Source organism: Neoarius graeffei, chromosome 2 (genome assembly GCF_027579695.1).
Source record: "Neoarius graeffei isolate fNeoGra1 chromosome 2, fNeoGra1.pri, whole genome shotgun sequence".
NCBI classification, from domain to species: Eukaryota; Metazoa; Chordata; class Actinopteri; order Siluriformes; family Ariidae; genus Neoarius; species Neoarius graeffei.
The window spans coordinates 74,870,025-74,890,648 of NC_083570.1; the positions used below are offsets into that span (position 1 = coordinate 74,870,025).

Consider the following 20,624-nt stretch of genomic DNA (forward strand, 5'->3'; position numbering starts at 1 on the left):
TGTGGTCTGGCCTGTTTCACACAAAAGCACCACTATCACTGCGTTATGTGCTTTGTGCACAGGGCAAGTGTCACAGGAACTCTCCACTGAACATCTGACTCCATTAGACACACTCCCATTCACTGGCGAGCTCTTTCACAGTCACTCAGCTGCCCGTTCCAATCTGTCGAGCTGGGAAAGGGTTAAGTAACCGAGGGCCAGCGAGACGCTGAAGACATATAAACATGCCTCTGCGCTGAATATCACACACAGACGTATCCTACTGATGTTTTAGATGCATCAGACCTCAGTAAAATGTGTCGGCGTGTGTGAACACTCCATATGTGTGTGGTGATGCTGGAGTTATTTGCCTGCAGTGTACATAAGCTTTACTCGCTCCATGTGCCACACAATTTATGTACTGTGTGCAGTTAATATAAGTGTCTGTCTCAGAAACTGGGTACTGTTTGGGGAACCCACTAAATATACTCAGTCAATAAACTGTACGGTTTTGAATGGTGATGTTGGTTTTAATTTGAAATAAAATGATGAAAGAAATAATACAGATAAAACTAAATCTTTGATGTGAATACTCTATTCAGAATTTGGCAAAAATTCTGCAGATTTGTGGAAAAATGGCGGCTTGATCTGGGACGCGATAAATGGTTGACTACATCGCGTTCCCTTAAAAAGGCTGTAGTCCACTGAAAAGTCTACAGTTATCACTAATTGTATTTTAAGTTGTAACTTTATACACCTACGGATTGGTGCGCTCACAGAATAATCATAACCGTAATAAAGCATCACGCAAAATATTTGATCACCGTTGTAACTCCATTTTCCGCATACCCGAAATCAATACGATCTTGTGTTTGGATCTAAACGGAAAGCCTCAGGGTCAAGGTCACTACCTCACCAAAAGTAGTAACTTAAAATCACTACGCCATATAAACATTTAGTTATAAATCTGCGGTTTTGTTTTTTAAAACGAAAGCTGAAAGTTAGGTATCGAATATGTTTCTTACAGAATATGTTACGATGGTAGCTGGTCTTGTATGAATTTCTGAGCTATAAAATGAGTTGTGGTCTATTTTTTACCGTAGCGTGTTATTTGTGTGCGGGGAAGGACACACATTAACAATTTGCATGTGTAGAATGGAATTTTCCACTCCAACAGGTAGAAGTTGATCGTGTTTCCATTTGCGGTCTCTCTGTTATGCGGGTGATCTGTTCAGGCGTTATCACTGAAAAGGTGAGTTTTGACAGTTTTATTTTGTTTCAGTCTTGCAGTATAAGGCAATAGAATGTTTCTTTTTCATCTTGCTTTCATATTTCGTAGTGTTTGCGTATTTTTGGCCAATATTTTGCAACCATGGTCAATTTAAATCGAACTTTTGATAGAATCTATGGCCAGTCATTTTGCCCCGCCCCCACCTTGCGCTCCGTCCGGTGCGGTAGTGATGTCCCGATGCTCGTGCGCCGCAGCAGAGACCCGCGCGACCTTCAGCCAGTACAGTCACTGTTCTTTTACCACCTCCGTTATTCTCATCTTTCCGGTGTGTTCTTGATTTTTCCATTGTGTCTTGTTTCGCCATATCAAATACATTTTGGGTACCGTATTATTAATATTTAAGTGAATAATCAATTCAGTCATCATAACTTGGCATTTTTAACCCAAGCAATCAAAAAGAGGACATTTATTCAATATTTTCACTAATCTGTGAAGGAGGGGCTTTAATTCTTCATGATGTAAAGCCACACCAATTCAATTAGTTGGTTCTCGGAATCGCCGCTTGAAGAAAATGCAAAATGTAAAAAAAAAAATCGAAATCAAACTCCCGCCAACATAAAAGGTCACGTGACGTGAGGTCACGTGACGTCGAAAACCAATCAAACCGCCCCTTTCACTTTCGATAAAGACTTGTGGAAGAAACATGCCTGTGGAGGGGAGTCCTGCAAAGCCTGTGTTTGTGATTGTTGGGATATTCAGCGAACAGAAGCGTAAAATCTTTGACAGGTGTGTTGAAATTCTGTTTACTGGTTTGCCTGTATTGTTTGGTCTATTTCCACCACTAATTTTACCATCAGAGCATTTTTTAATTTTATTTTTATTTCGCCCGCTCGCTTCATATTTTTCCTGAAAAAATCCGAGAACCAACTAATTAAATTGGTGTGGCCTAGTTATTTTATATGTAAATCAGTTTTACAAAAGCATTTGAATTGTAATAAAAAAAAATGTTCCACAGTGGAGGCCAGATAAAGCAAGATACTGTCTTTATTCCTATTAAACATGACAAAAGAAACATTGAGTGTTAGGTAAATGCAAAAAAAATAGTAAAATTAGAAAATTAATTTTTTGACCATAATGTCCCAAATGAGAGACCGGTTTCTGAGACGGACCCAATAACGACTTGTTTTACTACTGACGGTCTGAGTCAGGATGTAGTGAAGTGTGTGTGTGTGTGTGTGTGGTTGTAAGTGTGCAAAGCCATATTGTATTAGGATTAGCTCGGGTTACTGCTGCTACTCTTGTCTCTGCCGGTCAGCTGTTATATGCACTTACACAACCCACCCTCATGACCACACACACACACACACCTTTGTTTGCTAACAAACCGCTTTGCAATTTCACTATCAGAGATTCAGATGAGTGTGTGTGTGTGCGTGTGAGAGAGAGAGTGTGTAAAACAGACAGACTACAAGAGATGAGTGCATGAGTGAGAAAAAAATGAGCTCAGTGTTTTCATGGGGTTGAGCCAGTGCTAATCAGTTCCTAAACAAATGCCCTTTGCTGATTATTGCAAGAGGAAGGGGTGGAGATGAACAACATATATCTCACACACACACACCTCTCTCTCTCTCTCTGAGCACATCTCTGCTTGTTTAGTAAGGGCTGGAACTCATGACATAATATTTAGAGTTTGTACTGTCAAACTGTGACACACACACACACACACACACACACACACACACACACACACACACACACACACACACACACAGAGGAAATGTCATTGGACCTGTTTGACTCGTGGGATGAAGCTGCTTTATTAATGCAGAGCTCTTGAAAGGCATGTGATGAGGAAACTGCTCTATTTTGATGCCTTTTATATAAGCTGGTCAGAGACACACATATACACACACTGCTGTTAGCCTGCTTGAAAGAGAGGGAAAGAATGACAGAGTGGAGAAGGAATGGAGAGAGAGAGAGAGTGGGATGAAAGGGGAAGATGCTCTGATTAATTACTACTACTACCGAAACAGTTTACTATTTTGATAGTCAATAAAGCTGTTAGTTGCTGCTTTAATTAATTGATTTTTTAAAATAATAGAACTGCAGCAGGGTGGCACGGTGGTGTAGTGGTTAGCGCTGTCGCCTCACAGTAAGAAGGTCCTGGGTTCGAGCCCTGTGGCCGGCGAGGGCCTTTCTGTGTGGAGTTTGCATGTTCTCCCCGTGTCCGCGTGGGTTTCCTCCGGGTGCTCCGGTTTCCCCCACAGTCCAAAGACATGCAGGTTAGGTTAACTGGTGACTCTAAATTGACCGTAGGTGTGAATGTGAGTGTGAATGGTTGTCTGTGTCTATGTGTCAGCCCTGTGATGACCTGGCGACTTGTCCAGGGTGTACCCCGCCTTTCGCCCGTAGTCAGCTGGGATAGGCTCCAGCTTGCCTGTAGAACAGGATAAAGCGGCTACAGATAATGAGATGAGATGAGAACTGCAGCATGAATGAAGTGCATTGTTTTTACCTTAAGTGTGATTTTTTTTTTTTCCTGTTTACCTTCATGAGCTGAATAAAGTCTGGCCTGTTTGATTTAAAAGATTTAAATTTCCAGTCTTTGAGGAATGTAAGTGCTGTTGTACTTTTTACTAACATGAGTTAACACTGGTTAAAGAGATGAGAAAAGTGCTAGCAGAACCAATTCTTTTTTTTAAATTTTTTTTGGGGGGCTTTTTCCACCTTTATTGTATAGGACAGTGTAGAGACAGGAAATGAGCGGGAGCGAGACGGGGAGGGATCGGGAAATGACCTCGGGTCGGAATCGAACCCGGGTCCCTGGATTTATGGTATGGCACCTTACCCACCTGAGCCACGACACCCCACAGAGCCAGTTCTTACAGCGTTCTAGAGCAGAGGGTTTCCTGAAACAAAGAGCATAAATAAATAACAGATTGATCACGTAACTGTAAATAAGGATGCTGAGGTGCATTCTGTTCACGTGGCCGTTGTTGTGCTCTTCTGCTGGAGAGCTTCAGCTGAAATGAAGACTTTAGCCATGCATTAGATTGTCACCTATTCATTTTTTAATAACCGTTGTTTTTGATTAGTAAAGAACCATTATTAAACTCTTCCTAAAGAAACCCAACGTGTGTATTTGACAGAGAGAAGAGAGAAAACAGTCCACTTTTCTTGATGCATGGTCCAGATGCACTGAGGTGATAAGCACACAAAGGAAGCATGCACTGTATTATGTGCACATAGGCCATGTGGGTTTGTGGTGTGCGTGTGTGTGCGTGCGTGTGTGTTTGGGCTGGAGGCAATACATGTCTGTGTGTGAGTACCGGAGCTGTGTGTTGCTCCCTCACTCCCAGAACAGCAGCAGGAGGAGACCTGAAGTCGACTGGTGGCCATGTGGGAGTCTGGAGGTCTGGTGTGGTTCTCAACACTGCGCCTTTCCCAGAGGCCTTTGGGAGTCGCTACAGTGGTGCAACAGCTGTCCAGGGCCACACATTTCCCTAACGGAAGCAGACAGCGAGCAGCTCGAGGACACACATGTACACACATGCGCTGAGCAGACGACTCAGTCCTGCACTTTCAATTAAAGTAGTACGACTTAAAAAAGAACAGATATTCAGCATCATTCTGCAGCTGTACATCACTGCGGATAATTACACTAAAGCCTGTTGAACACAAAACAGGGCACGGCCATGCAGTCGAATCTTTCAGCGCATCAGTCATTATAGAAGCCTTTGCTCTCACAAAGAGGAGTGAGGGACGATGAGAGGAGGACAGGAGGAGACAAAGGCTGAGAAGAAAGAGTGGATTTGATTAAAGGGATGCGTTCACTCACTCACTGACTCTCTGTATGGCGCTAGTGGAGAGGGGTGAGGTTGGCTCGACTTTCTCCATCTATACCCATCTCTCTTTCATCTAGCTCTCCTGCTTCACTCCTTGCTAAATGTATCGCTTTCTGTTCCTCTTCACTGCAAAGGCTAATCGCTGCCCTGTTTGTTGATGCACATCTCATTTGTAGGGCTTTACAATTATTCACGTACTAAGCAAAATCAAAGCGTTGGCCTTGGCAATTAGTTGATCACAAAAGGCCATAATTCAGGCACTTAGTTTAGCAGTAGTGCGCTCAGTCAATGATTTTAAATCACTGAAACGTTCACACGGTGTGCTGACGGGGCTGAAAAATCATTATTGTTCCCTCAGCGTGTGCAGTGGCTGTGTACTAAGAGCACGACTTTTAATTACATACAATTGCCATATCACTCATAATAATTACAATGATTATTTTTCAACAGAATAATAACAGCCGTAGTTATTGTTATCGATTGCGTCCACGCTTATTATGCGCATACTTTAGAATCTTGAGTTTAGGAGGAGATTCATGCATTTAAAGCTTTTCCGAAGCATTTTAGTTATCGGTCTCACACCAGTCATACAGAACAAAGACGTTTCCAACAAATACATGATATGCATCCACCAAAATGCAGTCCCATTTATCCTGCTGGTTTCCCCTTTTTGTGTAATAAGCATAACTCAAGGGCGGCACGGTGGTGTAGTGGTTAGCGCTGTCACCTCACAGCAAAAAGGTCCTGGGTTCGAGCCCCGTGGCCGGCGAGGGCCTTTCTGTGCGGAGTTTGCATGTTCTCCCCGTGTCCGCGTGGGTTTCCTCCGGGTGCTCCGGTTTCCCCCACAGTCCAAAGACATGCAGGTTAGGTTAACTGGTGACTCTAAATTGACCGTAGGTGTGAATGTGAGTATGAATGGTTGTCTGTGTCTATGTGTCAGCCCTGTGATGACCTGGCAACTTGTCCAGGGTGTACCCTGCCTTTTGCCCGTAGTCAGTTGGGATAGGCTCCAGCTCGCCTGCGACCCTGTAGAACAGGATAAAGCGGCTAGAGATAATGAGATGAGATGAAGCGTAACTCATCATCGACCATATGCTGTTGCATGCTATAGTGACAGAGCAGAGTGATTGTACAAGGGACCAGGATAAGCAGAAAAATTCTGTTTATTCGCTGCCATACTGTTTCCGGTCATATTTGAGGTGAAATTTACAGTATGTCACTTAAATGGCATGTTCAGTATGAATTTTAGGTAAATGGATAAAATTGTGTAAACATTACTGGTGTGAAGAACTGGGAGAAGCAATAAATTGAGGTATGATGGGTATATTTTACCAGTAGTGGTGTCGAAACTGCTCCTGAGTCAAAGCCTTGTGCTCTCACCCTCCGCCGGGAGTGCAGCACAGACACAAAGACACATGCTGCCTTTCCACCAACACCAACTCGGTGCTAGTTCAACTTGCGAGCCACCACAGAACCATGTCATTACATCACTGGATACGTCTCCACTTTCCCATCAATGCTGGCGCCAAACACAACAACAGCAATGGCGGACTACTGGATTAGGCAGACTATATGCTACACTTTTTGTATTACTTCTTCTGCCTATTTATTTATTTGTAATTGGCATTCATGTACCCCTTTTCCACCAAATCAGTTCCAGGGCTGGTTCGGGGCCACTGCTGGTGCTGGTTCACAACTCGTTCAACTTGCGAGCCAGCTGAGAACCAGTCTGCTTTTCCATAGCTCACGGTGCTAAGGGAAGCCATGTCATTACGTTGTTGTATACGTCAGTTACGTCGCTGCATACGCCAGTTACGTTGCTACGTTTGCATAAACCTTGGCGCGAATATCGAAGCAAAAACAGCACAGAAGAAGCAGCAGCAGCAACAACAACAACAACAACAATAATAATAATGGATGACTTCGCGTTTGTACAGCTGCTACTTCTCGCTGCTTAAAAATGGCGATCTTTCGCGATCTTGTTATTGTTGTTGGTCTTAACAAGTCCGCCCCCTGCTGACGTAAGCGGTTCTTTCCTCTGGCCCAGCAGAGAGTTGGTGCTAGCCTGGAACCGGTTTTTCTGGCCCCAGAGCCAGTTCTTTGTCAGTGGAAACAGAAAACCCGGTTCCAAACTAAGCACTGGCCCCGAACCAGCCCTGGAACTGATTTGGTGGAAAAGGGGCAATGGTGGACAGCAAACTAAGAATTTCATTGTGCAAGTGGACATGTCCTTACTGTGCATACGACAATAAACACTTTGAACTTGAACAAGCTCCATTTTTATCCCCCACTGGCCGAAAGGCCCGAAGGGGGATTATGTTGTGGTGATTTCCGTCCGTCCCGGGAAGGGCGCTCACCTTCTGAAATCAACTCCTCTCACAATTTTTGGAGGAATTTCACGAAACTTGGCAGGATTCTTTGTTATCTGTCAGTAATACGCATATTGTCATTTCATTAAATTGGGTCACATTTTACCAGAGTTTCAGCCCTTGATTAACAAAATTATACTTTGACAATTTCATGAAAGCGTGTTTTCCTTCTGACATCAACTCCTCTCACAATTTGTGGAGGAATTTCACCAAGCTTGGCAAAAGGCCTTGTTATATGACCGTTATACACATTATTCAAATTTCATTTAATTTGGGCAAATTTTACCAGAGTTATTTCCTTGATTATTAACAAACTTGTACTTTGGCAATTTCATCAAGGTGTGCTTGCTTTCTGAAATCAACTTCCCTCGCAATTTTTGTCCCCCGCTGGCTGAAAGGCCCGAAGGGGGATTATGTCATCAACTTCTCTCACGATTTTCAGAGGAAGTTCACGAAACTTGGCAGGATTCTTTGTTATATGTCGCTAATACGCATATTGTAATTTTGTTCAATTCAGTCGCATTTTACCAGAGTTATGGCAGAGTTGCCAGCGGGGGATATTGTGCTCTCAGAGCACTCTTGTTTTTAAATGGTGGTCACAAAGTTTTATTTGGTCATGTTGTTCATGATAATCCCACCCCAGCTCCTGACATAAATGGTTCTTGGTTCTCAGTCAAGTGTTGGTGCTGCTCTCGGAACAGTTTTCCTGTCTGAGGCCCACTTTACACGGGGACGGTCTGAAACAAAAACGCAAAAGTCCATTTTCGTTCTCACTTTTTTCCGCGTCTACACGACTGTTTTCAAGGAGGAAATCTGCGTCTATACGGTGACGCATAAAGGTGTGGAATTCCATTGGATGTGCATGCCAGGCGGCTAGGTGGTGCTGTGAAAGACCTCCGCTATGTCTGCACGCATGCGCAACGTCTTCCGTCTTGTCTGATCTGCACCGCGAAAACTTTGACTACTCTGGCTATGGTAAGTAGGAAAGTAAGTAAAAAAGTAAGAGCATACTATACCCGCCTCTGTTCATTAACGGTATATGTGCAGATTCGGTATAGATGTTCGAAGGACTCCTGGACGTTTATTAAAGCTGCCAGAGCAGCTTGAAGGTCCGTTGGATCGATGTAATCAGACATGCTCTTACTTTTTTACTTACTTTCTTACTTCCCGGGCTGGCATGTACAGTATATGACATATGTATGACGTAAACGCGTACCCGACGTGAGCAGATCCGAGCAGAGTTTCGCGTATTGGGTAGTTTAGACGGATATGCAACGGGGGCTGTTTTTAACTTATCCACTCTGGAAGGCGTTTTCAATTTTTTCCGTTTTTCAGTCTCGGAAATGCCGTCCCCGTGTAGACGAAAGGCACTTCCGATAAAATATTTAGTCGTTTTTACCCGACAGCGTCCTCGTGTAAACGGGCCCTGAGAGCTGGTTCTTTTGGCTGTCAGAATGAGAAGAACTGATTGGAAATTAGCAACTGGCTCCAAACCGGCCCTCGAACTTCCTCGGTGGAAAAGGGGTAGCTGTTCGTCACTTGTTAGTCCCAGTTCAGTCCAAGGCTTGAAATTAAACTTTGTACTTTCCCAATCAGTGTGGCTATAAAATGCCCAAAGTTATTAGCCAGTCAGCTGTTTCAGTTTCAGTGAGACCTACAGCAGAGCTTTAACACTGTAACCTGCGTACTCGTAATGCAGCGCTGTTTAAATCTTGAATCCTACTGGTCAGAAGGTGTTGATTTAATCTTATATAACGGCAGCTCTGATGGTACTTCAAATCACAGGTTTATATTAATGTCCTCGTTCCAGTATGTACCCATTGCTATGGTAACAGTGCAAGGACTGGTATGGTGGATTCTCAACATGAACACGTTAAAGAAAAAGTATAATTGTTGATATGGAGAAGAGCAGATGGTGAAGCTGATGCTCCTTACGGAAAGCTGAACTTATAACACCATGTCCTGTCCAATCTTCTTCCTTACTTAATTGACTCATGTTCCTTCTTTTCCTCTTTTAATTTTAATGTAAGCGTTGATGTTGAATGAGGGCTTCTTTACAAAGAGAACAACATCATCAGGGAGGTTACGAATTCCTGAAAATCACCATGTAAACTACTGACCTACTGAATGAATACAGTACTGGTCTTTATATACAGTATGCGTTTGTACGCACTTGGGCTCATGAACAGAATGGAGATGTAAGGAAAGAGCTTCAGGTTGAAGGCTTTCTCTATTCATCTGCTTTAGCTTGGTTCCTTTTTTCGCTCGTAGCTGTGCTACTGTAAAACTCAAGTCACCATGCAGCTCAAAACCTGTTAGCATGGTACAGGTTTCGAAGTATCAGGGTTTAGAATTAAGTTATTCCACGAAATCGAGTCGTACATGAGCTGATGGCTGACGAGGTGCATAGCACAGAGTCGGCTATAAGCCACGTATGACAAGATTGAGTGGAATAATGCCGCTTTTCCACTACAAACGTGGCTGAGTCGGGCTGAGCCGTGCCGTGCTGAGTCGGGCTGAGCGGGGCTGTTGGAGTTGCATTTCGACTACAACCGCGCTGAACCGTGCTGGCTGGAAGTGGGTGGACACATTGGGTGGAGTTAGCGAAAGTGGGTGGATGTCACGTGATGTCGTTAGGCGGCGCAAACAGTGACATCAGTGATCTTTTAAGCGGTAGTCTCACGACCCGGATAGTAAACAATAAACATGGAGGACATGGAGTCGTTAGTGTTGCTGGTCTTGGTTCTGTGGCTTGTTGTCACTGACAACGCCAACAGATACTGGCAAGAGCGTATAGATGAGGCGAGGCGCATAAGGCTTCATTCTTCTTCTTCCGGGTTTACGGTGTTTACAGATCCCAGCGTGCTCGCGGGGCGTGTGTGGGCATGTGAGGACACTCCTCCTCACCAATCAGTGCACAGGGGAGTGTCTGCTCACGCCCCTAGCCCCACTCAGCTCGGTTTGGCTCGCTTTAGCCCTACTCCAAAACCGTGCGAGTTTTGGGGGCTAAGCAGGGCTGAAGCGAGCTGAGTCGTGCTGCTCTAAGGTAGTCGAAACGCGAGCCATGTCGGGCTGAAGTGAGCTGAAGCGAGCTGAAAAAGGGTAGTGGAAAAGGGCCATAACTGTTTTATTCTATCCACAGTCACAGGATTTTGAGAAACGGAGCATTTTTATTTTTTGCAAATTTACTAAATAACAACTTTACACAAAACGTCCAACAAAATAATTTCTGCTTCGAATGTAAACAAACCGGCGAAATGACAGTAGCGATTTGTGAAAAATGCTAATAATAATAATAATAATAATTCTTGAAAAGGGCGGCACGGTGGTGTAGTGGTTAGCGCTGTCGCCTCACAGCAAGAAGGTCCTGGGTTCGAGCCCCGTGGCCGGCGAGGGCCTTTCTGTGCGGAGTTTGCATGTTCTCCCCGTGTCCGCGTGGGTTTCCTCCGGGTGCTCCGGTTTCCCCCACAGTCCAAAGACATGCAGGTTAGGTTAACTGGTGACTCTAAATTGAGCGTAGGTGTGAATGTGAGTGTGAATGGTTGTCTGTGTCTATGTGTCAGCCCTGTGATGACCTGGCGACTTGTCCAGGGTGTACCCCGCCTTTCGCCTGCAGTCAGCTGGGATAGGCTCCAGCTTGCCCGCGACCCTGTAGAAGGATAAAGCGACTACAGATAATGAGATGAATGAATTCTTGAAAAATAAAAAAGATACGTTCTTACCATCAAATACTTTTATTCCATATTTTGTTGCTTTTTCTTTGTGTTTGTTTTCGAGTAGAGTTTTATTTCGTCTTCGGTTGGTTCATCAAAATGCTCCACCATTTTGTTTTTGTCTACTCACGGTGTATGAGCTGATAGCCTAGTAGTAGAGTAGCCAATCAGAGCCCGCGTTTGCTCATATCCAGTGAATGTGGATAGAATAATATTCAGTATTCAGAAGATATGTCTCTCCTCCATCCGTCACCTGGATTCTTTCTCTTACACAAGGGTTCTTTGATAGCCATGATATCTCTCCCCCTCACACACACATTCAGTTCTCGTTTTTTCTCACCCACACTCCCCCCCCCCTTCTGTTATTTAGACACACACACACACACACACACACACACACACACACACACACACACACACACACACACAGAGGTTAATGAGCAGAGGGCAGGTGTGTTTGAGGCATTCTCTGGTCTTAATGAACACCAAGGGCACCTCAGGTCCCTATGGTCACCCATGCATCACTGCTGTTGTAGTGCCATTAGGGACGTGTGTGTGCCTGTGTGTTTCTGCAAGCATGTTTCTTTGTGTGTGTCTGTTGGTACACTCTACAAAACAACCTGACATACCATCCATCATCCATTTCCCCCCGTTGCTCTGCTGTTAAATTTCCATAAGCTGGTCATGTCGGGTAGGGCCGGGTGGATTTGCATGGCCTGCGCTGTCTAATGAACAGGCCTTTGGGAGCTGGAGGAAGCTGCGGGACTCTAGGAAGAAACTACCGAGCCACCCACTGTTGTGACTAAATGTCCAAATTTAGTAGCCAGTCAGCATTTCCACTTGCCAAAATGTTGCCACCCCCTTTTCATAAACGCATGTCGTTTTCCCTTCTTATGAGCAGTGCCACGATGTTACGTATCGAAGGGGCAGCTAAATTACAAGTCACTTCCTACTGCTCAGATTTCAGCCCAAAAGAAATTAGACCGTGACATTTTTGTTTTGATTCTGTACTCCATGGCACTCAGCTTAAAACAGTCATAACGAGGTTACAGCAGGGTTTTTTCTAGAAAAATTTAGTATGAGGGTGCTCACCATGGCGAGGGAGCGAAGCGGGGGGGGGGGGATGGTGCCGGTTGTCCCCCCCCCTCCGTGCAAAGCCTTTGAAAAATGCTCCAATGGGACATTCTGAGGCTATCTGAGAGGGAAATTGTAACAAATTGTCTGTCAACATTGAAAAAGAAAGAAGTAATCTTCTTCTGCCCCGGACAGTCTTTGGCTTTCTTCCGTTTCGTGCCGCAGGAGGACATCTTTAAATACCCAAGTGTCAACAAAAACAACTCGCAAACTACTTCTGTCAAAAGCTCCCGCGCTGCTGGGTGAAAGGTCATTCAGTCTCGAGAAATCTCGCTCTACAAGTCAGCTGACCTTGTATGTAACCCATGTCAAATCTCGCGAGAGCAGCCGCGACAACTAAACAACATGGCGCCTCGGTCTGGAAAACGCCAATTCGGATTGTTTTTGCACCGTCTGGCGGTGTATCTACTATGATTGGAATATTTTTGGAGCAATTATAATGTATTTGATGATCAGACACATTGTCACGTAGTGTTGCTGGGATGTTTTCACGGAGTCAGTAAGGGGGCGCACGCCGAGAGTAAGAGGGCGCAGCGCCCCTGTTCCCCCGTTTAGACGAAAGCCTGTACAGTATAAAATATAAGCTATGAATGTATGGATTAGTGCCAGATTCCTTTCAAAATTGCGTTTGAATGTCAAGTAGTTAAAAGATTAGCATTCACATGCCTACAAACGTTCTGTAATGAACCAAGCAGTCTAATCAAGGATAATCATGAGGAGGCAATACCATAATTTTCATCATAAATGCGTTTTGTTGTTCATATTCAGCTACGTGCATGGTGGTGCAGCGGGTAGTGTTGCTACTGCACAGATTTATGGTCCTTGGTTTGAGCCATATTCTCCCTGTGTCAGTGTGGGTTTCCTCTGGGTTCGACAGTTTCCTCTCACTTTCTATAAAGCACGCTGGTTAGTGGATTGGCTATGCTAAAGTGCCCCTAGTTGTGATAATGTTGGTGTGTGTACGGTGCCCTGTGATGGACTGGTGTCCCAGGGATGTAGATCCGCTGCAACCCTGACCAGTGTGGAATCAATTTTGTGCTAAAATGTTCATACAATACTTTTGAAATATCAAACAAAAATGATAAATCAAAATAAAAAAAAAAAAATTTAAAAAAAGTCAATTTTTTTTAGACTGGCAAACAAATTATTCGTGTAATCGTGCAAAATATCAGTCTGTTACTCTTCAGAAACCTTATATTTTTGTCCCGCGTCTTTCTCAGTTTTGTTTGACGTAATTTATTTTGGTTGCGATTCCAGCTCTCTCGTTTGCGCTCCCTGACTTTTTGCTTGCAGTTTTGGCACAAACTTCACGTGTGGGCGGGCTGTTCAGGAATGCATTCCCATTGGCTAACTTGTGTTTGACTGACAGCTACGCTCAGCCATTCCCCCGGAGGCTGTTGCGGCCATTGCCTACTCGGATTCTGGCGGACTGTTTGACGAGTGACCGATCCATTGACGGTAAACAAGGATCGAGTGGACTTCAGTGGCGACTATGATACTGAATTAATTCAACAAAGTGTAAGTGCGGGACAAATGTGTTGTATGTGTTGCAGTAGTGCACATTATGCAGGCGTGTTTAACGTTAGCAAGACAGCTATTATATTGGGTAGTGGAGCTATGGCTAACATTTGACTTGCCACGAAACACCTGCATAATGTATACTACTGCAACACATACAACACATTTGTCCCGCACTTACACTTTGTTGAATTAATTCAGTATCATAGTCGCCACTGAAGTCCACTCGATCCTTGTTTACCGTCAATGGATCGGTCACTCGTCAAACAGTCCGCCAGAATCCGAGTAGGCAATGGCCGCAACAGCCTCCGGGGGAATGGCTGAGCGTAGCTGTCAGTCAAACACAAGTTGCCCAATGGGAATGCGTTCCTGGACAGCCCGCCCACACGTGAAGTTTGTGCCAAAACTGCAAGCAAAAAGTCAGGGAGCGCAGATGAGAAAGCTGGAATCGCAACCAAAATAAATTACGTCAAACAAAACTGAGAAAGACGCGGAACAAAAATAAAAGGTTTCTGAAGAGTAATAGACTGATATTTTGCACGATTACATGAATAATTTGTTTGTCAGTCTAAAAAAATAGACTTTTTTTAATTTTTTTTTTTGAATTTTGATTTATCGTTTTTGTTTGATATTTCAAAAGTATTGTATGAACATTTTGGCACAAAATTGATTCCATAGACCAGGATGAAGCATTTCCTGAAGAAGAACAAAGGCATGGATTAATGATTATTTTAGCTTGATTTCCACTTATAGGCCTATGATTTGATTAACTACTGTTTTATGCTCACTATGTAGAGTATAACATAATGGCATTGTTGAACCTACTGTAGGTAGTCTTATATAATAAGTGGCAAAGTTTGTTTGTTTGTCTTAAGATAACGTCGCCATTTCTCGACAGATTTTCACCAAATTTGGCAAGTAGGTCCGGGGCTGACCCGGAGTTTTGCAGATATAAAGAAAATTCATGTACAGGCCCCAGGGAGGTCCCTGGGGGGCACAACATCCACCCAGCCCCTCCCTCAATGCCTTTCACATTACATTTATCAACACAAACTCTCAACAGATCTTCACTAAACTTGGCACGTAGGTACAGGAGATAGCCACAATTTGGCAGAACTCAGAAATTCCATATTTGGGTCTCAGGGGGTCCCTGGTGTACCCCTGGGTGGTGGATGTTTGGATTTTTATTTGTCTTGGGTTAACGAAAGAAAAAGAAAGAAAGCACAACTTTTTATTCATCACACACTTGTGAAATTCCTCTCTGCATTTAACCCATCTGAAGCAGTGAACACACACACACATACCCAGAGCAGTGGGCAGCCATGCTAACAGCGCCCGGGGAGCAGTTGGGAGTTAGGTGCCTCGCTCAAGGGCACCTCAGCCCAAGGCCGTCCCATATTAACCTAACCGCATGTCTTTGGACTGTGGAGGAAACCCACGCAGACACGGGGAGAACGTGCAAACTCCACACAGAAAGGGCCTCGCCAGCCGCTGGGCTCGAACCCAGAACCTTCTTACTGTGAGGTGACCGTGCTAACCACTACACCACCGTGCCGCTTGTGCTTGCTTTTCTTTTCTTTTCTTTTCTTTTCTTTTCTGTGCTCTAGTTTAAAGGTGCTGACGGCAAAGTCATCTCAAATTTTCAATTTTTTTTTATTGCACATGGCATTTTCCTTTGTGGCGCAAGAACACTATCATGCGGACAAGATGTGATCATTTTGATGTGCTGAGGGTTGCTTTTCTCCATTTTTGGGACCGTTTTCCTACCTCTTGAAGTAAACAGCATGGTCCTATGGAAATAGGTGAATGCGAGGAGCTTTAACTAATTAGCATAATTATGGAACTGCGTCACACCAAGATGGCGACGTACAGAAAACATCGTGACTCTGCATCGACCTCGGAGAGTTTTGAGTCGCAGGTAATTTGTGGTTGACGTTCACGAATATATCTTTTCTCTGTTACTGCTTTTGTTTCTTTCTCTGTAAGATCAAAACATTAGGTGTATAACTCCATACTCGCTAGCGTGGAGTCGAGCTCATGCATTCTAAGGCTAAGATAGCTAAGCATTAGCTAGAATATTTTAGTTATCTGTCTGGAAAAATTACATCATCTAACCTTGCTTTATCTTGCAGTTGCACTCACTAGGCAGGCTTTCCTTTTCTTTTCCGCTGGCTTTGAGCTGGCAGGAGAGCTGAGTCCGCCATGTTTTCGCATGCCAACTTGTTTTGGTTAAAAGTAGGTCAAAGACACCCCACAGTGGTCACGTGATATTGTTGTTCAATTGTTTCGGCAATCTCCGGAATCGTTAAATGCGGGAAACACTTGCACAGAGGATACGCCATGTGTGCAGCAGCGAAACATCTCGAAACCCCAACAGCAATAGAAATAGAACATTTTGTCCAGAATTAAACTTTGAAGTCAGCACCTTTTAATAAGATATACTTTAAAAATGTGAATAGAGAATATGTTTATTTAGACCCTAAATAAATGTGTCCTTTACATCTACATCTCACAATCTGAAAATTAATTATGTGTCTGTGGCAGTGAAACGAAAGGAAACTATGAGGCTCAAAACTGATTAACTCTGTTAGAAACAGCCAACGATGTGAAGTGTCACAATCAACAGTTACATTTGTAGCTTTCAGTCATGAAGAAAAACCAATGAACAGCTTGGGATATCTATTGAGGAAGTGGGTATAGATGTGCTAAGCAGAAGAATACCTTAAAATGACCTTAAAATTTGTAAACCTTAATGAACCGCTTCCTTAAAAGTGCATAAAAAGCCTACAGAGAGTCAACAGTTCATCTCTTTAAAAAACAAAACCCAAACCCTTTAGTTCTCAAAAAATACAGGAGGGTATCGTATTGCAGATGAATTATGTCTCATTCATCTCATTATCTCTAGCCGCTTTATCCTTCTACAGGGTCGCAGGCAAGCTGGAGCCTATCCCAGCTGACTACGGGCGAAAGGCGGGGTACACCCTGGACAAGTCGCCAGGTCATCACAGGGCCGACACATAGACACAGACAACCATTCACACTCACATTCACACCTACGGTCAATTTAGAGTCACCAGTTAACCTAACCTGCATGTCTTTGGACTGTGGGGGAAACCGGAGCACCCGGAGGAAACCCACGCGGACACGGGGAGAACATGCAAACTCCGCACAGAAAGGCCCTCGCCGGCCACAGGGCTCGAACCTGGACCTTCTTGCTGTGAGGCGACAGCGCTAACCACTACATCACCGTGCCGCCCCGGTGAATTATGTTTTCCTGAAAAAGATGGATTTTGTCTAAAAATCCATGATCCACTGATTAATAGATGCAAATATTTCAGAGTTAAAGTTCACAGCTTGTATGTTGCCTAAGTGTTAAAGTGCAGAATGTGAGTGTTACTAGTTAAGAGTCAGTATTTCATTCCAAAATCATCATGCAAAAATACACAAATTGTCTGGTTGCTGGGTGGCACGGTGGTGCAATGGTTCGCTCTGTTGCCTCCCAGCAACCTGGTGGCTGACTGGGGCCTTTCGGAGTGGAGTTTGCATGATTTCCTTGTGGGTTTCTTCCGGGTGCTCTGGTTTCCTCCCACAGTACAAAGACATGGATTAGGTCAACTGGGTATAGATGACTTGCAACCACATGATCAAAACGTGCTACGTCATGAGCATCCGCTATAATGGTGGATATACAAAGCAACTAGGATGGCAGCCGCTGAAAGCGTGTCTGTAAACAATGCTAATTTTCTCAGTATTACCACGATTTGAACGATTGAACGAAGATAGAGGTGTGTTGTGTTGACCTGTATTATTTAAAAAAGTCAGGCTTTTCTGAAGATAAGACGCTTCTACCGACCATCAAGTACGAATACGGGTCATTTCATCCCATGACCATTTCGTCCAAAGCCTTTTTCACATGCACTATCAGTTATTTTATATTTCAGGTATTTGTTTGTTCGAAAAAAGGAGGAATTCTTAGTGTAATTTGACCGAAGCAAAACACATTTCTGTAAAGCAAATGAGTGCCATAGTATGGATCATGTTAAATCTTTAGGCGCAGAGCAGCGCTCTCTCACGGGGGCTTCGTTCATGAATCCTGGGACGAGGCGCGGGCCTACCGACCCGAGGCCGTGCTCTTTCGAAGGGGAGGATTAGAGGGAGGTGCCTGTCAAATTTGGCTTCGTTACAAGCTCCATTGGCCGAGTTATTAATTTTTAAAGCTGGCTGGATCATGTTAAATCTTTAGATGCAGAGCAGCACTCTCGCAGGGGCTTTCATTTGCGAACACCGGAATACCTGAAATATAAAATAATTGACAGTGCGTCTGAAAAAGGCTTTGGACGGAATGTCTTAACTATTGGGCAAAATTGGACGAAGGGTCCTGATCCCCTCATCTCCTCTCCGTACTAAGCCTCAGCGTTTCCTCGCCCTCTTTCTGAATCACGGACGGAATTCTAAAAAATCGGAACGTGCCACGGTCACGAGTACTGTTGTGACCACAACCATATACAGCACAAAGATACAGTATGGCACAGCTAAAAGAACGCTTAAAGCAGGAGAAAAACAAAGAGAGTTGTGTACGCGTGACTGTGTTTTGTATGGAATGTCGCTTAACCCCGCATTTGTATCTCCACCAACATGGCCGACATCCGGGTTTCTATTTTGCTTTGATGTCACTTGCAAGTCTATGGAATCAATTTTGTGCCAAAATGTTCATACAATACTTTTGAAATATCAAACAAAAATGACAAATCAAAATCTCATCTCATCTCATCTCATTATCTCTAGCCGCTTTATCCTTCTACAGGGTCGCAGGCAAGCTGGAGCCTATCCCAGCTGACTACGGGCGAAAGGCGGGGTACACCCTGGACAAGTCGCCAGGTCATCGCAGGGCTGACACATAGACACAGACAACCATTCACACTCACATTCACACCTACGGTCAATTTAGAGACACCAGTTAACCTAACCTGCATGTCTTTGGACTGTGGGGGAAACCGGAGCACCCGGAGGAAACCCACGCGGACACGGGGAGAACATGCAAACTCCACACAGAAAGGCCCTCGCCGGCCACGGGGCTCGAACCCAGGACCTTCTTGCTGTGAGGCGACAGCGCTAACCACTACACCACCGTGCCGCCCCACAAATCAAAATACAAAAACAAAAAAAAAGTCCATTTTTTTAGACTGGCAAACAAATTATTCGTGTAATCGTGCAAAATATCAGTCTATTACTCTTCAGAAACCTTTTATTTTTGTTCCGCGTCTTTCTCAGTTTTGTTTGACGTAATTTATTTTGGTTGCGATTCCAGCTCTCTCGTTTGCGCTCCCTGACTTTTTGCTTGCAGTTTTGACACAAACTTCACGTGTGGGTGGGCTGTCCAGGAACGCATTCCCATTGGCTAACTTATATTTGACTGACAGCTACGCTCAGCCATTCCCCCGGAGGCTGTTGCGGCCATTTCCTACTCGGATTCTGGCGGACTGTTTGACGAGTGACCGATCCATTGACGGTAAACAAGGATCGAGTGGACTTCAGTGGCGACTATGATATTGAATTAATTCAACAAAGTGTTAATTCAATATCATAGTCGCCACTGAAGTCCACTCGATCCTTGTTTACCGTCAATGGATTGGTCACTCGTCAAACAGTCCGCCAGAATCCGAGTAGGGAACGGCTGAGCGGAGCTGTCAGCCAAACACAAGTTAGCCAAATGGGAATGCATTCCTGGACAGCCCACCCACACGTCAAGTTTGTGCCAAAACTGCAAGCAAAAAGTCAGGGAGCGCAAACGAGAGAGCTGGAATCGCAACCAAAATAAATTACGTCAAACAAAACTGAGAAAGACGCGGAACAGAAATAAAAGGTTTCTGAAGAGTAATAGACTGGTATTTTGCACGATTACACGAATAATTTGTTTGCCAGTCTAAAAAAATTGACTTTTTTTTTTTGTGTTTTGATTTGTCGTTTTTGTTTGATATTTCAAAAGTATTGTATGAACATTTTGGCACAGAATTGATTCCATACAATTCAAGGATTCTAACTTGCCCATAGGTGTGAATGGTAGTTTGGCTTTGTGTTACCTGTCCAGCGTGTACCCTGCCTCTCTCCCGAAGTCAGCTGAGATATCCCTGTAGTTTGTGTGTGTGTGATTGTATTACCTGCTAATGCTCTGCCTTTGTCCATAGCACAGAGATAGCATCTCAACAGGTCACAGGCCAGTGCTGCTAGAGCCGAGATTAAAGTTGTTTGTTTGATGCTGTCACTCATCACCATCATCTCAGTATGGGTGTGGGTGTATGAAAGAGAGAAGGAGGTGTTAACTAAACATTCCTGACTATCTATTATTACCCGGGGTGTTTCATTTGTTTCTCTCTCTCTCTCTCGCCAGTTTTAAACTGCATTTACAGCAACCTTTTAACATTATTACCTGTCACACTGCATGAAACGATCCCAATAAAACCTTGGCCGAATTCTATCACAGATTCTGTGATAATGTGTTCTTCATTTCAGATTATATGATGAAAGGCCTTTAAAGATAGACCTGCAGTTAAGGAAAATTACTATGTTCATCATGATGCGTCATCATTCATTAGCGAACCAGGCTCATACAGAAAGTAGGGTCGCAAAAACAGAAACATTGAGTTTCGCATCATTCTGTGCCTTCCTCTTATTGCTATGCTGCAGATGACTGTATCCTTGACTCGCAAGTGACGTCAAGGCAAAATAGAAATCTGGATGTCGGCCATGTTGGTGGAGATACAAGTGCAGGGTCAAGCGACATTCCATACAAAACATAGTCACGCGTGCTCATCTCTCTTTGTTTTTCCACTGCTTT

At 44.1% G+C, this 20,624-nt stretch overlaps 1 protein-coding gene across 5 annotated transcripts in view; it reads left to right on the forward strand.

Moving 5' to 3' along the window:
- The window catches only part of LOC132881919 (genetic suppressor element 1-like), an 82,923-nt gene that overhangs the window by 10,951 nt on the left and 51,348 nt on the right, over positions 1-20,624 (forward strand). The window lies entirely within an intron of this gene.